The sequence below is a fragment of the Leucoraja erinacea genome, chromosome 18 (genome assembly GCF_028641065.1).
Source record: "Leucoraja erinacea ecotype New England chromosome 18, Leri_hhj_1, whole genome shotgun sequence".
Classification (NCBI taxonomy): Eukaryota; Metazoa; Chordata; class Chondrichthyes; order Rajiformes; family Rajidae; genus Leucoraja; species Leucoraja erinaceus.
The window spans coordinates 33,321,639-33,343,064 of NC_073394.1; the positions used below are offsets into that span (position 1 = coordinate 33,321,639).

Below are 21,426 nucleotides of genomic sequence, written 5' to 3' on the forward strand. Positions count from 1 at the left end.
AGTGCTTGGAGAAAGTGCAGAAACCATTTACCAGAACGCTACCTGGATTAGAGGGTTTTTGCTATTGGGGGAAGTGGATTGTTTTCTCTGGAGCTTTGGAAACTGAAGCAAGACCTGATTGAAGATTGTAAAATTCTGAGAGGCATGGATAGGGTAGACAGTCAGTATCTTTTTTTTTCCCAGGGAGCAAATGTCAAATACCAGTTTAACGAGGATGTGAGCAGAAAGTTACTTAGACAAGTGCCTGAAACCCACTGCCAGGGGTGGTGGTGGCAACAAATACATTTGAGGTGTTTAAGAAGCTTTGAAATAGGCACATAATGGAAGGATGTGGATCATGTGCAGGCAGAGAGATTGGTTTAGTTTACCATCATCTTCAGCATATGCATTTTGAGTTGAGTTGTAGTTGAGTTCCTGTGCATGACTATTCTACTGATGTGAAGATTGCTATTGTTAATTATTACTGTTAATGTGAAAAATGTTAGGTTGGGCAGCTGTGGACAGAACTGTTTTAGACTTTTTTAGAGATACAACGTGGAAACAGGATCTTCGGCCTACCAAATCTGCACCGATCAGTGATCACCCCATACACTAACCTACACACTCTCGGGACAATTTTACAACTTATTGAAGCCAAACAACCAACAAACCTGTAAGTCTTTGAAGGGAGGTGAGGAGATCGAAGCATCCTGGATATTTTTAGTGCCTTCCCTCACAGTGAATTCTGCTGTGGGGGGACGTTTCATGTTGATTTCTATAGTGTACTGTTCTGTGTCTTTTTTTCTTTTTTCTCTTTTTTGTTTTTGTATGGATATATTGACATTTGGTCTGTTCTATTAATTTAATCAAACTCTGTAAAGCACTTTGGTTCAAATACTGGTTTTGTTGAAAAGTGCTATATAAATAAAGATTATTATTATTATTATTATTATTATCCGGAGAAAACTCATTCAGTCACGGGGAGAACGTACAAACTCCATACAGACAGCACCCGTAGTACATAAATAGTCCACTGACCTTGTGTGCTAGAGGCGCTTTTTTCAAAGTTCAGACCACACTCTGGGTATTATGAGTGGTGCCCATTCCAGGCAAGCCCCATGCGGGCCTCCAGCCTTCCCTGGGACGGGGTTGATCTGCCAACCAACAACTTTCTCCTTGCCCATCCACCTTTGTGCTTCAGGGGAACCTTCCACAGCTGACCTCAAGGGCGCAGTGGGTCAGACCCCGGTTATCTCTACTCTCCTCTCCTCCTCGCTCCTCATACCATCATGCCCGTCATCGCTGGCTCCAACCTCCAGGTATTTGGTCTTCATGGAACGAGCATGGGTCCACTCGGCAGGTTCCCCCTTCCAGCCCGCGGTTCATCGGATTCTCCAAGCAGGGGTCGGCTCGGCAGCTTCCCCCTGCATGTCGTGGTCCACTGGGTCTTGCATTGTGCCACGGGGGGCTGATGCCGCGGCCATCCCCTGTAGGCAGCGGCCATGCTCTGGAAGCTTCTGCTGCCACGAATTCGCTCACTGGAAATCTTGCTTCCAGCAGCATCACAACATATAAAAACATAAATTATATATTAATTACACAAATTCTACAAAAGAAAAAGATCATGCAAAAACACGACATTAGTACAAAATGATATTTGGAATACAGTCCATGATAGGCATGATTAGTGACGCTGCGAGCTTTGATGCCTTTATTCAGACTCTGGCTCACAGCGATCTCGCTTGATGTTTGCTGAATGACCACAGTTCACTCTGCTGTGTGAGTTTAATTTGCTCAACCTTGTAGAGCTAGTCAAATAGCGTGGAGAAGGCTGTCTACATTTTTGTCTTTCCACATTTGACAGGTTCTGAGGGACGTACCCGAGGTCCTGAATGAATGGATCCATTTGTCAGATGTAGCAATTAGATCACTGCTCACCTCATTATTCCAAGCTGAATCCAGACATTGACTCTTTATTTTGAGGCCTTATACATGCTTCCATGCATGGGTCTCTTTGGCTTACCACCAAAAGGTGAAAAGTCACCTATTTTTCTCCAGGGATGCTGTCTGACCCACAGGGGAACTGCAGCTTTATGTGTCTATCCTCACTTTGGTTGATGATTGGTTACACTTCCTAATATTATCATAATATTAAATCCCTTGCACAATTACTTCTCAATTAAAACTAAACATTCAGACACATTATGATGCACTTCCATGACTGTGTTCCAAATCTTGAACCTTTTTACTTCATTCAGATTCTCAAAGAACACTGAAAAACCTGTCCATTCCCATTTTCCTTCGGGATGTCATAGCCTTCAACCACTGTGAATATGAGCCATTCTTTCCTCAGGTTACACCGTGGCTTTCGTGCTACTTGCCGTGCTTCTCCCTGAAGTGTTTCACGGTTGACCTGCACGCCTTACCCACTCCTACCCTCAATGTGCTCAGTGTAGGAAGGAACTGCAGATGCTGGTTTAAACCGAAGATGGACACCAAAAAGCTGGAGTAACTCAGCTTCTCTTCTTCAGAAGAAGGGTCTCAACCCGAAATGTCACCCATTCCTTCTCTCCAGAGATGCTGCCTGTTCCGCTGAGTTACTCCAGCGTTTTGTGTCTATCTCAAGACGCTCAGTATGTTTCAGGAGAAATTGCCCCATCTGATTGTCGCCCCATCCACCAATCTAAACATTCATTCCCTCCTCCACTCGTGTAGGGTGGTTACAGTGTGTACCATTTCCAAAAGGCTCTGTAGTTACTTACTCAGGCTACTGCGAGAGCACCTCCCACACCCACGACCCCCACCATCAAGAATGACAAGAACAGCTGCTGCATGAGTACACCACCACCTTCAGGTTCCACACCAAGTCACACACCATCCTGCCTTGGAAGAATATTGCTGCTCTTTCATCATCATTGGATCTGAATTCTGGACTTTGCTAATCAACTACACTCCAATGGTTCAAGAAGGCGGCTTACCACCACCTTATCAAGGGCAGTGGCAGAAGGACAATGAATGCTGGCTATGTCAACAATGCCCAGACCCTGAATATGTGGTTCATCTCTGACACTTTTCATCTGAGCGTGTGCCTGCGGTTCACACAGGTGTCTGCCTTCTTTCTCCGCTTCACTGCAGTGAAACTGAAGTAGATCAAGTGATTCTGAAGAGAACGGAGGAAATCTGTCCCTTCCATCTGTCCCTGCTTAAGTCAAGGCCTCTATTTAATCATTCCTCAACCTGGGAAAAAGACTGTGCATTCACCTGTCCGTCATGATATTACAGTAAATCCTCATTATAACGGACCACGGGGGGGAGGAGTGATCATTGTATTAATAGAAGAAACAAAGGAATGCAGATGCTGATTAATTGAAGAATGCAGGTGAACAGAGGGATCTGGGAATAACTGTGCACAGTTCCCTGAAAGTGGAATCTCATGTAGATAGGGTGGTAAAGAAAGCATTTGGTGTGCTGGCCTTTATAAATCAGAGCATTGAGTATAGAAGTTGGGATGTAATGTTAAAATTGTACAAGGCATTGGTGAGGCCAATTTTGGAGTATGGTGTACAATTTTGGTCGCCTAATTATAGGAAGGATGTCAACAAAATAGAGAGAGTACAGAGGAGATTTACTAGAATGTTGCCTGGGTTTCAGCAACTAAGTTACAGGGAAAGGTTGAACAAGTTAGGGCTTTATTCTTTGGAGCGCAGAAGGTTAAGGGGGGACTTGATAGAGGTCTTTAAAATAATGAGAGGGATAGACAGAGTTGACGTGGATAAGCTTTTCCCACTGAGAGTAGGGAAGATTCAAACAAGGGGACATGACTTGAGAATTAAGGGACAGAAGTTTGGGGGTAACATGAGGGAGAACTTCTTTACTCAGAGAGTGATGGCTGTGTGGAATGAGCTTCCAGTGAAGGTGGTGGAGGCAGGTTCGTTTTTATCATTTAAAAATAAATTGGATAGTTATATGGGCGGGAAAGGAATGGAGGGTTATGGTCTGAACGCAGGTGTTTGGGACTATGGGAGAATACGTGTTCGGCACGGACTAGAAGGGTCGAGATGGCCTGTTTCCGTGCTGTAATTGTTATATGGTTATTATATGGTTAATACACAAAAGGGCACAAAGTGCTGGAGGAACTCAGTGGGTCAGGCAACATCTCTGGAGAACATGAATGGGTGACGTTGTGTATGATCAGCCATGATCACATTGAATGGAGGCGACGGTGTTGGTAGCGACTGTGATAGCAACTGTGGTGATGGAGGTTGTGGTGGTCTGCTATAACCGAAACCCGTTAACCGTTCGAAAAACGAGGGTTTACTATATACACCTGAAAGATCACTCTTCAGTCCCCTACACCTTAAGGAATATGGTCCTAGCCTGTCACTATAACTCAACCACTCTGAGTCCTCACAACATCCTTGTAAATGTTTTCTGTATTCTTCCCGTCTATGGAAGGGTCTGTGGTCCCGACTTCAATCACTACAGGAATTCATGGACACGGAGTCTTTCTTCATCCCTGAGCATTACCATTAGACAATAGACAATAGATAATAGGTGCAGGAGTAGGCCATTCGGTCCTTCGAGCCAGCACCACCATTCAATGTGATCATACACAATCAATACCCCGTTCCTGTCTTCTCCCCATATCCCATGGCTAGAGCCCTATCAAGCTCTCTCTTGAAAGTATCCATAGTACCGGCCTCCACCGTCCTCTGAGGCAGAGAATTCCACAGACTCACAACCCTCTGTGTGAAAAAGTGTTTCCTCATCTCCTTTCTAAATGCCTTACCCCTTATTCTTAAGCTGTGGCCCCTAGTTCTGGACTCTCCCAACATCGGGAACATGTTCCCTGCCTCTAGCGTGTCCAAACCCTTAATAATCTTATATGTTCAATAAGATTCCCTCTCATCCTTCTACATTCCAGAGTATACAAGCCCAGCCGCTCCATTCTCTCAGCACATGACAGTCCCGCCATCCTGGGAATTAACCTTGTGAACCTACGCTGCACTCCCTCAATAGCAAGAATGTCCTTCCTCAAATTAGGGGCCAAAACTGCACACAATACTCCAGGTGTGGTCTCACTAGGGCCCTGTACAACTGCAGAAGGACCTCTTTGCTCTTATACTCAACTCCTCTTGTTATAGAAACATAGAAAATAGGTGCAGGAGTAGGCCATTCGGCCCTTCGAGCCTGCACTGCCATTCAATATGATCATGGCTAATCATCCAACTCAGTATCCTGTACCTGCCTTCTCTCCATACCCCCTGATCCCTTTAGCCACAAAGGCCACATGTAATTCCCTCTTAAATATAGCCAATGAACTGGCCTCAACTACCTTTTGTGGCAGAGAGTTCCTGAGATTCACCACTCTCTGTGTGAAAAATGTTTTTCTCATCTCGGTCCTAAAGGATTTGCCCTTTATCCTTAAACTGTGACCCCTTGTCCTGGACTTCCCCAACATCGGGAACAATCTTCCTGCATCTAGCCTTTACCCAGGAGAAGGTTACTATAAGTATTGTGGAAGGAAGGTTTGGGTCTACCAGTTGCTTTACTTTGCTGTCCTAGACTGTACTGGAGACAACTGGAGATTGAGTACTCTGTCCCCATCGCTGGAGATAAAACAGTAACGGGATTCAAAGCTGTTTCAGAAAGAGCTGCAGATTATGGAACAATCGGAGGTAGACAAAAAATGCTGGAGAAACTCAGCGGGTGAGGTAGCATCTACGGAGTGAAGAGTTTCTCCAGCATTGTTTTGTCTACCCACGGGATTCAAAGGTGGGTTTTTCCCCATTCACTGGATGTAATCAGCAATGTGATCTTCCTCTACAAGGTGAATTCCTCTAGAAATAATATAGCAGCGAGTCTGCGTCTATGGGATGAATTGCACTGCTTTTTGGAAGTTATACGGTGGGAGTGCGCATCTCTTATGAGACTCGCCCTGGTATACTCCCGTCGCCGAGGTAATACGGTAGGAGTGCGCGTCTACTGTGGGTAGTGCGCTGGGGCTCAGTGCGCTGCTCTGGGTGCAGTGCAGGCTGCTGCTGCTGCCCGGCATCGCCCTGGACTGGAGTCTAGTGGAGTGGACCAGACTGGAGTAGAGTGCAAGTCAGCGCTGGCAGCGGGCACACGCGGGATCCCGGGCGGCACAGTGTGTATGCCAGTGCCCACACTCCCCAGGTGAGTGACTCTGCTCGCTGCAGCAGCAGCAGCCTGACACCGCGGCGGGAGCTTGGTGCCTGAACTCATCCCAAGCAACTAAGTGCTGCGAACTTTGGTGCCCGGAAGCCGGGTGGGAGAGTGACCCGGGACAGTACAAGGGTGGGCGACTCCCAGTCCAGCGGGCCATGCACGCCAGCAGTCTGTCGCCAACTCCAGTATGGACACGAGTCGTGGGGATGAGAGTAGTTGTGTCCGGAACAGTCACAGACTCCGAGAGAGAACGGGAGAGTGACCACAGGACTCTGTGCGTGAGTGTGTGTATGTATGTGTGCGAGAGAGAGAGAGACCACAAGACTATATGTGCGAGAGAGTGACCACTAAACTATATATATATATATATATATGTGTGTGAGAATGACCATAAAACTGTATATATGTGTATGTCTGAGGGTGACCACTAAACTGTATTTTGTTTAAGAAGAAACTGCAGATGCTGGAAAATCGAAGGTAGACAAAAGTGCTGGAGAAACTCAGCGGGTGAGGCAGCATCTATGGAGCGAAGGAAGTAGGCAACGTTTCGGGTCGAGACCCTTCTTCAGACTGGAGTTCCTTCGCTCCATAGATGTTGCCTCGCCCGCTGAGTTTCTCCAGCATTTTTGTCTACCTACAAAACTGTGTATATATATATATATATATGTGTGTGTGTGTGTGTGTGAGAGTGACCACAAAACTGTATGTACGTGTGTGTGTGTGAGAAAGTGATCAAAGTGAAAGTATGTGTGTGTGTGTGAGAGAGAGATACCACAATACTGTGTGTGTGTGTGAGTGACCACAAGACAGAGGAAGAGAGAGACTGTGTGTTCCTGACCCCTGGGTGGGGAGAGTACTTGACAAACGGACAGTGACTTATTGGCCATGGGAGAAGAATGACCGCAAGACTCCGAGAGAGGGGGAGATAGACACAGAGACTGACAGTAGAACAGACAGACTTGACGGATTCCCAGAGAAAGAATGATGTGCCTCCGCCTCAACCTCAGAAGTTTATAAAATCATGTGGGGTTAATGGTGACTGTCTTTGCCCCTGGGTAGGTGGTTATAACACTCGAGGGCATAGCTTTAAGGTGTGAGGGGATTATTTGAAGGAGACCCGAGGAGCATGTTTTTCACACAGGTTGATGGGTATGTGGAATTAGCTGCCAGAGGAGGTGGTAGAGGCAGGTACAATCAGTGTTTAAAAAACATTTAGACAGATACATGGAATAGGGGCCAAACGCAGTCAAATAGAACTAGTGTGGATAGGCATCTTGGTGAGCATTTCTGTGGGCTGAGTGAGTGACTCCCTCTGGAACAGAGATTTTGTACCCCTGGATGGCGAGGGGATAGACAGTGAGGGGCTCCAGTACACTGAGGGTGTTGCTATGTATTTAGCCAGGGTGTACAGAGAAGAGGTGTGTGTCTCGGGAGCAAGTATTGTTGTAAATAACTCGAGCAGTGCTGAGGGAGATGATATACCATTTCCTCCCCGTTAACAATGAACCATTCTACATTTCCTTGAGCCTCATCTGCTTTGATCTGTCGTTTTCACACGTTGCCCTTCCATATCTCTAGTCCCCTCTCCTGACTCTCAGTCTGAAGAGGGTGCCAAACCAAAACGTCACCCTTTACATCTCTCCAGAAAAACTGAGTTACTCCAGCATTTTGTGTCCATCTAAGATATCCCAGTTGCCTGGGAACTCCTTTGATCTCAAGCAAGGTGATGTACTCTTGGCTGTTGCTTTGTGTGGTGTGGGTAGGTTCCAGAGACCCTGCTGGGAACTGCATGGGTCTCTTGTAGAGGCTCCAGCGAGTGGTACAGAGGGAGGACTCCTGACATGTTAAGGGCCTGTCCCACTTTCACGACCTAATTCACCATCTTTTTTACTCGTGGACATTTTTCATCATGTTGAAAAAACACCCGACCTACTTGATGCAACGAGTACCTACGACTAGCATCACGACCTGCTACCACCTACCTACGACCTCGTGACGACTATGCTGCTAGTACGAGTCAAGGGCAAACTCGGCAGAGGCCGTGAATTAGGTCGTGAAAGTGGGACAGGCCCTTTAGCGCTCCCAATCCCATCACTCTCTTGAGCCAACCAGCCCGAGGATCTACCTTGGGCACTGGCCTAGTCAGCGGCTACCAACAGCCTACCAGGCATTGAACTTCTCCCATTAGTTCTTCTGCAAATGTTTTATAAATATTAGTCTAGTAACCCGGTACATGCACAGTGAACATTTTGCACAGAGAATGATTTACCCACTTCCAGCTGGGGATTTTACACCTGTGGCCATACATGGGACAGTGGCTCTGAAGGGCGGGGGGGAGGAGAGGAGGGTACAGTGAGGGGAACTACAGGTGGACGATCCTGCACTAGAGCTGGTGTGGCTACGGTGTGTGGTGCCAGTTCCCATTGTCTGGGCAGTCTTCACTGTTTCCTGCATCAGCTCAGACTGATTGAGAAACCTAGTTAAGTTAACCTGGGGGGGGGGTTGTCAGTGCTGTGCTGGGTGTAGTGAAAGGACAGGTTGCTGCTTAAATAAATAGGGTTAAAGTTATTAAAATCGTGGGTTAACAATAATAAAAAAAATTAAGGCAAAATTTTATTCGGAATAAAATGAGAACTAGTTGTGTCGCCAGTCCCGTGCATCCATACAGCGCCACCAGATACAGGGTTTGACCCTTTAATGGGTCATCCCAGCTTTGACTGCGTGTGGTGGCCACATGTTAGAGAGGGGCGGCTGTCCGAGCCCTGAAGGCCAGGGGTATTGGTTGCGGATGGCCTGGGATTGTTGTGGGTTGGCAAATATCCCTGGGTGAGGAGGCAGCTACAGAACTGCAAACCTCCACCCCTCAGCTGGGATTGAAGAGAGGCGAGGAAAGGTTTGCGTTGGCAGGGCAATCGGAATGGATGTGGTGTGGTGCCCGCGGCCATTGCATTGATCCCCAGGGTGACGTCATTCCAGCCTCCAATGTCAGCGTGTCCCCATGGCACTGCCCAGTGACATTGTGGCACGTCGCATCATGTATCTGTCAGGCACAGGGGAATGCAGCATGCAAATAGGCCCTTCAGCCCACCATGTCTCTGCTGGTCAACACATTCCTGATCTATGCTAATTCTACTTTACCACCACTTGGTCTGCAGCTTTCTATGCCTTGCTGAGTCCAGTTCTTGTTTAAATACTCATTAAATGTTGTGAGAGTCTTTGTCTCCATCATTCCTCTTGGGCACTGTGTGATGCAGAATTTAATCATCCTCTAGGGGAAATAATTATTTCTAATATTCCCTCTAAACCTCTTGCTCAATTCCCTATGGTCATAGATAACTAAGGGGAAAAATATTTTTACTATCTACGCCTCTCATAGTTTTGTACAGCTTCATCAGAACTCCCTCGTCAGACTACTCAGCTCCAAGGGAAACGAGCCCAGTTAGTCCAGCCATAACTAGTATTCCATCGTAGGCAAAGGTTCATGTCATAGGAACAGAATTAGGCCATTCGGCCCATCAAGTCTGCTCTGGCATTCAATCATGACTGATCTATTTTTCCCTCTAAACCCCAATCTCCTGCCTTCACCCTGTAACCTTTGACACCTTTACTAATCAAGAACCTAGACAGCATCCTGGTAAATCTCCCCTGCACTCTATTCAGTGCAATTGCTTCTGGCAGCCAGAACTGTACACACTACAAGAGCTGTCGCTTAATCGGTGTTCCATATACGCTTGCATTTATATTTTGTGCCCCAGCTAAAGAAGGCAAGTAGCCATATGGCTTCTTCATCACCTTAACTACTCTCACGCAGTTGTACACCGAGTTCCCTCTGTTCCTCAATGCTCCCCAAGGCCCTACCATTCATTACGTGGCCACGTTGCTTAACCATCTGCTCTATTAAGAGCTCAGGGTCTTGGATGAGCAGCAGGCAAGCATGACCTCCATCTGCAGTCTGTGTAACAACGAGCAGAAGGTCTGGCTCAACATCGCCTCGATCTCTGTCTCTGAAGTCTGACAGACAAGTAGTGTGGGCAATAAACTCTGCAATTCTGAGCCAAGAAGTCCAGTCATGTAGAGATTTCAGTCACATGGTCCACAGTACCTGTTGAATCATTGCCTATGGACTTTAGTTAGTGGGTTATTATTCTACATAATATATGGCATTGACATTACTTGTGGCTGTTGGTTCCACATCAGATATATGAGCGGGTAAATGATGCTGACATTTTGGTGTTGCACCCAAGAGTGTGGTGGTGTCACTTAAACAGTTAGTCTGGTAATTAGCACATTGCTGCCTGTGGGACAGCTGGGACGAGTTTGTTGTTCATGGAACAATAAGTAGGTGTCAAGATTAATTGGTGAGTTGTGAGTAGTGCCGTGTGAGTGGGGTTATTACTGCTGTTGATAACGGATTACATCTGGACGCTGATGTACCTTCAGGCACTTTAACTATATGTTATTCAGTCAATTACATGAACAGATTAATTTATGTAACAAAATGGCTGTTTGCTTATCTGTTGATTACACTTGTTTGCCTGATTTAAGATCTCCCTTCACAGTTGTTTCACTGTTTTCTAAGGTGTCCTAAGTAAGTCTAAGCTATATAAATTCTCTAGTGGCTTCTAGTGGCAATAATTTGATACAACACTACCTTTCTACATTGAAGGAATTAAAAAATACCTGTGGTTTTAAGTGTGTGTGTATATATACATGTTGTGCAGTGCTGGAATACGCATTCCTGAGTTCATGTGTTACTGCATTGTCAACCATAAACTGGATTTCTATTTTGTTTAGAGTATCTAAATGTAGATCTTTGACAGCTGCTCTTTAATCTCTGGTACTGGTAGCTGTTTTAGGAATTTATAATTTAATGGAGTGCAATAAAATAAGGCATAATAAAATACCCACTGGGCGTAGAACAGAGAGAGTGAAGTTGCCAGGGCATCCCTTGTTCTAAGTGGACCTGTGATGAGGAGGTAAGATGCAACTGATGGATATGGTGGGTTTGAGAGATTGAAGCTGAGTGATTGAATTACTCTCCTGGTGTGGACCAGCGCAGACTGACATTAAGAGCCAAGATCCTGTTTGCTGCACAGGTGTAACCCAACTGGTACTGGCTCCCGGCTAATTACGTCACCCCTCCCCCTTTTCTTCTGCTGGAAACAATGAGTTGAACCTTTTGCGGATCAGTGGTGTGAGCGTCTCGTCACGAAATGCACGGGAACATCAGCACACAGCCAAATAAAGGCCAGCATCATTACTCCTGGAGTTAGTGTTAAAGGGGCAGGCCAGAGGAAATCAAAGAGTTGATTTGAGAAGCAAAAATTACCCAGTCAAAGCTTTATCCATCTCTGAGTAGAGATTCTTTGAACTCTTGGACTCATTGTAGCATGTACATGCAACTGAAAAATAGCACAAGCCCTAGTGAGTCAGGTGGCAAGATTTCCAGCAAATCCAATCGCAGGTATCGGAGTTTCACTGTCATTTGAAAGTGATTTTCGGCCCTCACCTGAAAATGCAACCTATTCATTTTCTCCAGGGACCCGCTGAGTTATTCCAACATTTTATGTCTATCTTTATTTTAGAGCTCATTCTGTGTATCTCCAGTAGTTATTTCTTGAATCAGCAATTAATGCATTTACACATTGTCCTTAACGTAAAACATAGACGTGCTTCTGAAAAGCAATAGCAAATAAAATGTGGCACTGTAAATCTCAAGGAGTTATTAGAGTAAGTTAACCAAAAGGCGTCGCTACAGTTTTAGCTTTGTAAGTAGACAGATGAGAAGAAGAGAAATCAAGTTGGTGGAGGGGAAGACTTTAGCGACCATATGGCCTACTCCTTCTGTTTACTTGTGCTGCTCTGTTCAGTTACCAATAATAGAGTGAAGAATTGCAGGAGATCACAGGGTTGAGTGGGAATGGTGAGGTCCGAAACCAAAATAAGATTCAGACAGGTTGACAAATGTGCTGGAGAAACTCAGTGGGTGCAACAGCATCTAAGGAGCGAAGGAAGATTCAGGCAGTTTGATTGACCTGGAGGTCATGTAGTTGATAGGCTGGGGTCAGCAGTGAACGAGAGTTGATGTGATTGAAGATTTGGGTAATGGACATTGTTCACACATAGGGGAGCCAACATATCGCAGTGGGGTTGTAATGTCACAGGAAAGATGGAGTCCAACTAATTTTTGGGTGGTGAGTAGGGACCAAGAAAAAACAACAGAGAGAACATGTTGAGTGTATAGATGACAGTGAGAAAGATAGTGATAAATAGTTCAGACACTGGAAGAGTCAGATAAGAGAAATGCACAAGAGGTTTGTGGAGGGGAGGGGGGAAGGAAGGTTCAGAAGTACGTTTATGGAGTGTGGTAAAAAGAGGTCACATGCGACTCTGAGGTGGCACTGAAGGATTCTAAGACCTGGCTCAAGGAGGGAATTATAAGGAAATTGAAATAGCTAGTTGCAAATGACCTGAAAATGAAAAAAGGCTGTCCCTATGTAATGAATGGGATTTTTTAAACAGACATCCATAAACCAATTTTGTCCATAAATCAGAAAATACACAAATCACTTGATTACAGTAACTCTGCCTCCACGATATTACAACGAACAGCATCAAAAGTACATAAGACTTAAAAAAAAGAACAATTACCAGAAGTGGAGAGAGAGGAAACTAGTTCTGCCATTTGTCAGTATGTACGTTTTGAATTTAGTAATGTAATGGGAGCTCATCCATATGCAGAGATGTCTGTAAGTAGAGCATTTGTAACCTGGAGATGGTTTAGATTAGGAGAAAAATGTGGTAGGGTTGAACAAATAAACTTTGGCGGGACTGAAGAATGTTAATGCTTGATTAGATTTAAGGAAAGTAGGGGAGCTAATATGCTCCTAGTTACTATAGGTCAACAGCAGCAGTAAGGATTCAAGGAATATGGGGAGAAAGCAGGAACGGGGTACTGATTTTGGACGATCAGCCATGATTTTATTGAATGACGGTGCTGGCCTGAAGGGCTGAATGGCCTAATCCTGTACCAATTTTTTATGTTTCTAAGTAAGGAGAGAGAGGACTAAATTTGCAGGCATTTTAGAAAATTTGAAGAGGTGAATGTTAGTATTCCAGATGGTACCGTAACTGTATATCGGACAAAGTGAGCAAGCAATTCTTAATGTAGCAATGTTACAAAATTTTGAGATTTAAAAAATCAAGTCTGCAATTTATCCCATCAGATAATGCATAAAAAGAAGTTGAATTTGACACCTAATTCACATTCATATCTTCAGTATTAAAAAAGTTATGGCCATTTTCATACTCTGAAATTAGCATCTTGTTCCCTATTGCTTTTCCATTGACTTAACTCAAAAGCTGTGATCGAGGACAGTCAAAAGCTCATAACTTTCTTAAAAAATAAGAGAACTGAATGAAATTTTCAGTTATTATAGATTGAAGCATTCTGAAACAAATATTAAACAATCTTACTTGGATGACCTGAAATTAAAGCATATAATTAGTTAGTTAGAGACAAAATGATCAAATAGTGAAGCATGAAAAAAAGGAAGAAAGTAAAAAAATCTGTCCATGTGTATTGTAATGACGGGTTGACAGGCAAACATGACGTTGAAAGAGAAGAGAGGACTGTGTACTGAATCAATGCAATCCAATGAAGAAAATAGGAAATAATTTCACCTTGCATTCAGACCAATAAATAAACTGACAGAATAAATGTATCTATTCAAACAAAATGAATAAAATATCCAATAATCAAGTTGAAAGTGGAAAGTAGAAAGTAGAAGGTTGAAAATAAAAGAAATTGGCGGTACACTAGTGACTGACAGAAAAGTACAAAGTAAGAGTTTTTTCGAGCAAATATTTTCAATAATCAAACAAAGTAGTCAAAAGAAGACGAAGGTTCAAAACAGAGGTCATTTTTTGATGGCTGGAGAGAGTTGTTGTGAAAGGGAGGAATTATTAACGAGGCATTCATTGCATACATTACTTTCTTCTCTAGAGGAAGAAAAGTATCAGAACTGCATAATAGAGGATGCAATTGTGATATTTGAGTGATAAAATGAGATGATGGAAGGTGTAATAAATAGAAGGCATGCATAAAGTTGTAGTGAATGGAATGATGGGGAATTGTAGAGTCTGGGTACCAGCTTCCTTCCACACTGGGAGATGCCTGAAGATTGTAAGATAGCAATATTAGAACATTTTTACAAAAGGCGGAGATGAATCACACAACCACTGGCTGGTCAGAGCAACACTTGGAGACAAAATTCAGAGCAAAGTTAGTGGTGCTTGAAAACAAACAGACCAAATAGAACTACTGGGCAAGAGAAGGCTAACACAAATAACAGCCCGCAGGGAAATCCTTCTCTGCTGATTGAACAGAAGTGTGTAGTCGATGCTCACCAAGGATTAGTAACTTGTCCCCTGCCCTTTCTGGTCATCACCGTGACCAACAGGCAGGTAGAGAGGAGATACATTTTAAAGCTTGTCAGTGAAACAAGACAAGTAACCATTGAAGGGAGAGTGTCAAGCTTCTGAACTACACAATCTGGGGCCGTCAAACCTTTGTGCTGTGAGACCTGATTTAAGGGCTCAGCAGGAGATCATGGGTTAAAGTGACTGGTGCATCTGTTAACATGAATTGTTTGCTTGTCGTATGCTGTATTTGATGACTGCAGGCCTAATTACTGAAACAGACGTTGACCAGAGGGCCGAGGTCTGGTTTAACAAGAGCTCACCTCGGTCTATTTTTTTGTGATAAAGTAAGATTAAATTCCGTATACTTTTCTTTTTTTCTTCATTGGATTGCATTGATTCAGTATATGGTCCTCTTTTCCTTAAGTCTTTTTAGCCTGTCAAGTTTTGATTCCAATCTGGTCAGTGTAAACCACCGCAGGAGAGTCCATGCGAGTATCTGCTTTGTTGTTTCCACCTCAGAGGCCTCTCTCCACCCAGCTATCTTCTTTGCCAATAATGCCTTTAGGGTGCCCTTAGGTTTATAGACGTCTGACCTCTCCCACTGTATCCCCTCATCCAGGGGGCGGACCAGGGGGGACAGGGGGGACATGTCTATCCCCCACCCCCCCTGCTTTGAGAGATGGGAGACAATTGTCCCCATGTTTTGTAATCCAGACTTTATCAGCCGAATTCTAAGGGCTGAATCGGCCCGTTCGCGGGGCCTTTCAGCACCCGGTGGGGCTTAAAATCAAACTGCTGCATTGAGGCGATCGAGGCTCCCGATGCTGAAGCCCCCGCCGGCCGATGAAAGACCCCGTGAACGGGCCGAATCAAGCCCCACGATTCGGGGTGGACAAAGCTGATGTTGCTGGAGTTCGGAGTCGGTTACCAACCAGGTCAGCTCCCGATGTTACTGTCCACAGGGCCACGGCCGAAGCCTCGTGCGTGTGCGTGTGCCCATGCGCGCGCGGCCGCCAAGAGATTGTGTCCCCCGCAAGTTTTGACAGCGATTTCTGTGCCTCCCCTCACTCTCCATCCTCCCCCCTCACCCTTTGCCCATGATCATCTCTCCACTTCTGGCACACACACACACACACACACACACACACACACACACACACACACACACACACACACACACACACACACACACACACACACACACACACACACACACACACACACACAAACGCATGCATGCACACCCAGACACACACACAGACGCGCGCACACACAAACTCTGTGTTTAAGAAGGAACTGCAGATGCTGGAAAATCGTAGGTACAAAAAAATGCTGGAGAAACTCAGCGGGTGCAGCAGCATCTATGGAGCGAAGGAAATAGGCAACGTTTCGGGCAGAAACCCTTCTTCAGACTCCGATTCAGTCTGAAGAAGGGTTTCAGCCCGAAACGTTGCCTATTTCCTTCGCTCCATAGATGCTGCTGCATCCGCTGAGTTTCTCCAGCATTTTTGTGTACACACAAACTCTGTGTTGGCAGGAGATCATTCCAGATTATGCAGAAAATTCTATCAGCCACAATACTTTGAGCCTCCTGTTCGTAAAATATCTGAGTCAGCTGGCAAACTGAGTTGATGTGCGCTGGATTTGGCCCACGCACAATCCTCTGGGCTTCCCCCGATCTTGCGAAGTGGTGAACTAGAAAAAAAACATGACAGAAAAAACTTGATAGAGAAATGAGTGAACTAATATGTTTTTGTCTGGAAGAATGATGCAAGGTAATTCCTGTAAACGGAACAAAGTGGGTATAGGAATAAGAATTTGTAAATGTACAAATCTTTACAGATGAGGAAGTTGTTGAGAAACATGTGAGATCACTTAGTTTATTCATAGGGGCTTGGTGTAGGAATGTAAGGAAATTATACCCAATCTACATAAATGTTTGGCTAGGCAGTCTTTAAAAATGGGATGGGTTATACCTTAACTGGAGGGGGACCAACCTTCTGGCAGGCAGGTTTGCTAGTGCTACACACATGGGTTTAAACCAAAGATACTAGAGGAGCGCTCCTCTATGATCTTTGGTTTAAACTAAATAGCACGGGGGAGGGGTGGACAAATTGTGAGTATAAAGATGGAGTTAAAGGGGAAGTGAGTGCAGGAAAAGTTACAAAAGACTTCCAATTTAATGGGAAGGAAAGTTCGGCAAGGGATAAGAGAGTAAGGTCAGGGGCAATAGTGACCGGTGTGAGAGGGGAGGTGAATGCCCAAGTTAAAGTGTTATATGTGTGGTATAAGGATGAGCTTGAGGCTCAGTTAGAGATTGACAAGTTTGATGTTGTGGGAATTACAGAGACATGGTTGCAAGAAGACCTGGGCTGGGAACTGAATATTCAGAGATACACGTCCTATCAAAAAGACAGGCAGGTGGGTGTGCAAAATTAGAGCACATGGTGTTGGGGGTAGGGTACTGATATGGATAGAGAATTGGTTGACAGACAGGAAACAAAGAATAGGGATTAACACAGCTCCCTTTCAGAATGGCAGGCAGTGACTAGTGGGGTACCGCAAGGCTCGGTGCTGGGACCACAGCTATTTACAATATACATTAATGATTTAGATGAAGGGATGAACTAAAAGTAACATTAGCAATTTGCAGATAACACAAAGCTAGCAGTGTGAACTGTGAGGAGGATGCTATGAGGATGCAGGGTGACTTGGACAGGTTGGGTGAGTGGGCAGATGCATGGCAGTTGCAGTTTAATGTAGATAAATGTGAGGTTATCCACTTTAGTGGCAAGAACAGAAGGCAGTGAAGAAAGCAAATGGCATGTTGGCCCTCATAACAAGAGGAGTTGAGTATAGGAGCAAAGAGGTCCTTCTGCAGTTGTACAGGGCCCTGGTGATATCATACTTGGAGTGTTTTGTGCAGTTTTGGCCTCCAAATTTGAGGGAGTGCAGCGTAGTTTCACAAGTATAATTCCCAGGATCGCTGGACTGTCATATGTTGAAAGAATGGAGTGGAATCTGTGGAATTCTCTGCCTCAGAAGGCAGCAGAGGCCGGTTCTCTGGTTGCTTTCAAGAGAGAGTTGGGTAGAGCTCTTAAAGATAGCACAGTCAAGGGATATGGGGAGAAGGCAGGAACGGGGTACTGATTGTGGATGATCAGATATGATTACAGTGAATGGCGGTGCTGGCTCGAAGGGTTAAATGGCCTAATCCTGCTCGGTATTGTCTAATGTCAACATTGTAAGCACAATATTTTAGGAAGGATCTCGGTGTCTGAAAGAATGCAGAAGCATCATGCTAAAATTAGACACAGTTTACAGAAACTTAGTCATGTACGGATTTAGAAAATTGGACTTTTTTGCCTTCCATCACAGTGAGGAATGTGTGGAATCCGCTGTGGTGGATGTTTATGGTAACTTTTATGTAGTTGTGTGTCTTGTTTATTTTTTTTTCGTATGGCTGTATGGTAATTCGCAAATCACTGTGCCTTAATTGGTACACGTGACAAAACATATTTCTGAAGCTGCAAGAGACTCCGGCAGCTGGAATCTTGAGCAAAACCAGCGCTGAAGGAACTCGGCAGGCCAGACAGTAACTGTGGAGGAAAATGGACAGATGACGTTTCAGGTCGGGACCCTTCTGACTGATGAAGAGAAGTGGGGAGGGGAAGGACAATCCTGAAGTCGTAGCTTGATAACTTGGATATATTTTCAGGCTAAAGTTTGCACGATAGTTATGAGAGGTCAGAGCCAACAGTTGCGCATCCTGTAAACTAGATGGATCTTGACCAGTGACCTTGGAGGAGTTGAAACTGCCATCAATCTAGTGGAGAGGGGTGGACATATTCTCATGCTAGCCTGAAATCACATGGAAAAAGCAAACTGATGAAGGAACTCAATGGGTCTGGCAGCATGGCTGGAGGGAAAGGGAGGGACAATGTTTTGGGTCAGACCTTTCTTCAGACTGATGGAGCAGAGGGGAGGTAGAAGGAGTGCGGCAAGAAGAGAGAGTCAAGAGGGAAGGGAGGGACAATGTTTCGCAAAGTCCCGCATTCCAAGCCGCGCGGGGCCGGGTCAAGACCTTTCTTCAGACTGATGGAGCAGAGGGGAGGTAGAAGGAGTGCGGCAAGAATGAACAAATGATAGGTAAACTCAAGTGAAGAGGGTTAATGGCAGATGTCAGATGGGGGAGAGATGGGTGAAGACAGGCTGGAGATGATAAGTGGAAAAAAGACAAATATATTCCATCATCCATAGTCGCTTGTCTCCAGAATCTATATTCCAGAAGTTCAGGCACGTGCCGTCAGAGTAGGCAAGGTGCCTACCATAACTAAAATTATAAAATGGTAATGATTAAATATGAATAGTAAAGGCACGGTAGAATTAGACCTACCTAAGAGATCGATCGCTTAGGAAGGCATAATTCTCACGTGTCTTTCATCCGCAGTACATGTAACACGTATGTGCAACTTGCGTGCCGTTGACGCTGCATCAAGCCTTCAATGATAACGGTCGAAAAAGGCAGCTGAAATTCTGCCTTTGCACCGTGGACTGCGCATGCGCAGCTCGAGTTTCTTGGCGGGTTTTTCAAACATGGATTGTCATTATATTAAGAGTATCTTAAGAAACAAAGAGAGAAGAATGGAGTTTGTGAACAAATAATGTGGTAAGTACATATCTTTGAGCTATATGTTTTTAGAGACTTTATTAAGAGAAGGCATTTGAAGACAAATAACTATAAAAGTCGACTGACTGCCTACTGGAGAGGAGAACAACCTGCATGTGGGGTTTTCAAGATTTTTTAAAAGCCTACCCTGAGTAATTAATCATGGCACGTGCCATGTTAAGTTAGATGCGTGCCAGTATAAGTGACACTCTGTGGCATTGCTTACTGTTCATTAGAATGTGTCTCTTTCCTGTGATCTTTTGTATCACCTGGCTCAGTGATCCAGACTATTAGATAACCCAGGACCCTTTCACAATCTGAAATGCCACAAGCATTTTCACCAGAGATTCTGCCTGTCCTGCTGAGTTACTCCAGCATTTTGTGTCTATGTTTGTTTTAAACCAGCATTTGCGGTCCTTTTTAATGCCTTTTCACAGCTGCTGGCCTGTAATAAAGTGAGTGGCAGCGCGGCAGGTAACCTATTCAGGGCTGTAAACCCAATCAATCAATCACCCAAGATAGACACAAAATGCTGCAGTAACTCAGTGGGACAGGCAGTATCTCTGGAAAGAAGGAATGGGTGATGTTTTGGGTCGAGACCCTTCTTCAGAATGATCTTTGGTGTAAACCAGCATCTACAGTTTTTTCCTACACGTCAGTCAGTCACTTGTCCCTGTCTCATCACTCCCCCATTCCTGTTCATACGGGCTACCTCAGTCCTCATGCAGGGCTTTGACCCAAAATATGACTGTATCCTTCCTGCCATAGATGCTGCTTTACCTGCTAACTTCCTCCAGCACATTGCTTGTTGCTCCGTGATTGCATGCTGCTGTCCTTTCCTTCCCAGTAAAGCTCTTTAAGTCCAATCAGATGATGGGTACAAAACGGAGTGCTGGAAATGCTCAACATTTTGGAAAGAGAAAGAATGAAGTTAGCGTTCCCTTTCATCAGAACTGGAAAAGTGGAAAAGGCAGCGTGCCTTAAAGCAACAGCATGGGAAGGGTGGGGAGAACGAGAATCCATATAATACAAATGCTATTGTGTCGTCACCTTGCCATTCTAATGAGTATAGCTACCGCTTCTCTCTCTCTGCAGATGCTGCATGACATGCTGAGAATTCAACTGCTTCTGATTTTGTTTCAGATGCCTGGCAGGTGCTGCAGTTTCTTGCTGGTTATTTCACTAATCGGTTCAATGTTCGGTTCAATGTTCTGCAGCATTTTTCATCCTCTTTCCTTCTTTCTGAACAGTTTGATCCCACACAAATGAGAGACCAGTAAAGCTTTAAGCTGGTTCCTCTTTATTATTTGACAATCTTTGATAATTCCTTTGGAGAAGGACCAGAGCTTTACTGCTCCCCAGTTACGTAAACAGTTAACTTGAATCGTTCAGTTTTTCATTGCACATAAACTGCTTCATCTCCTTTGAGCCGAACTGCAGATTCCAATTATCGCAGTGTTGACAGCTAAAATCTGTGCCACTTACAGACTCGTGGGAGGTTTATTTCCTCGACCTAGATGAAGTCAATTGCTGTGTCTCTCAAAGAAGTTTCCGAAACATTGTGCTTCCAAAGTTTAAAAACAAACTGCTGGTGGATCTCAGCGAGTCAGGCAGCATCTATCTGTGCAAGGAAATGAACAGTGAAAGTTTCCATCCAGGACCCTCTTTCAGACTGAAGGAAACTACTTGGAGTCTGAGCCAGGACCCCAAAGTGAAACATTGTCTGTCCATTTCCCTCCACCGAAGCTGCCTGACCCACTGGGTTCCTCCAGCAGTTTGTTTTGACTCGAGTTTCCAGCAGCCACAGTCTCTTGTGCCTCTATGATTCTAATGTTAACACTGCTCCCACTTTTAGGGAAACAGTGTCTGAGACTGTGGTCAATGGGATCAGTGACTTTGTGTATTTCTGACATTGAAATGAGTGATTTCACTGAATGAACAGTCAGTGTATTCCTCCCCTTGTAATTAGAGATTTCATGGATTCTGGAACACAGGAGTTGACCAGTTTGTAGATTCCTTTCATGGGCATGAGTAGTTTCACAGATATTTGTGACACGGCAGAAGGTCTGGATGGGTTTGATTTTGAAGAGTTCCTTCCGAAGACCGTCAAGTGGGAATTGGGAAATATCTTGAGGCGTCAGTGTGGTGGCCCAACTAAGAAGCTG

The 21,426-nt window shown here is 44.7% G+C and overlaps 1 protein-coding gene across 1 annotated transcript in view; it reads left to right on the forward strand.

Moving 5' to 3' along the window:
- The first annotated feature begins 5,958 nt into the window (after positions 1 to 5,958).
- The window catches only part of tp53i11b (tumor protein p53 inducible protein 11b), a 99,146-nt gene continuing 83,678 nt past the window's right edge, over positions 5,959 to 21,426 (forward strand). The window contains exon 1 of the mRNA XM_055649772.1: positions 5,959 to 6,156. The gene's annotated coding sequence lies outside the window, so the exon portion shown is untranslated. The remainder of the gene's footprint in view (positions 6,157 to 21,426) is intronic.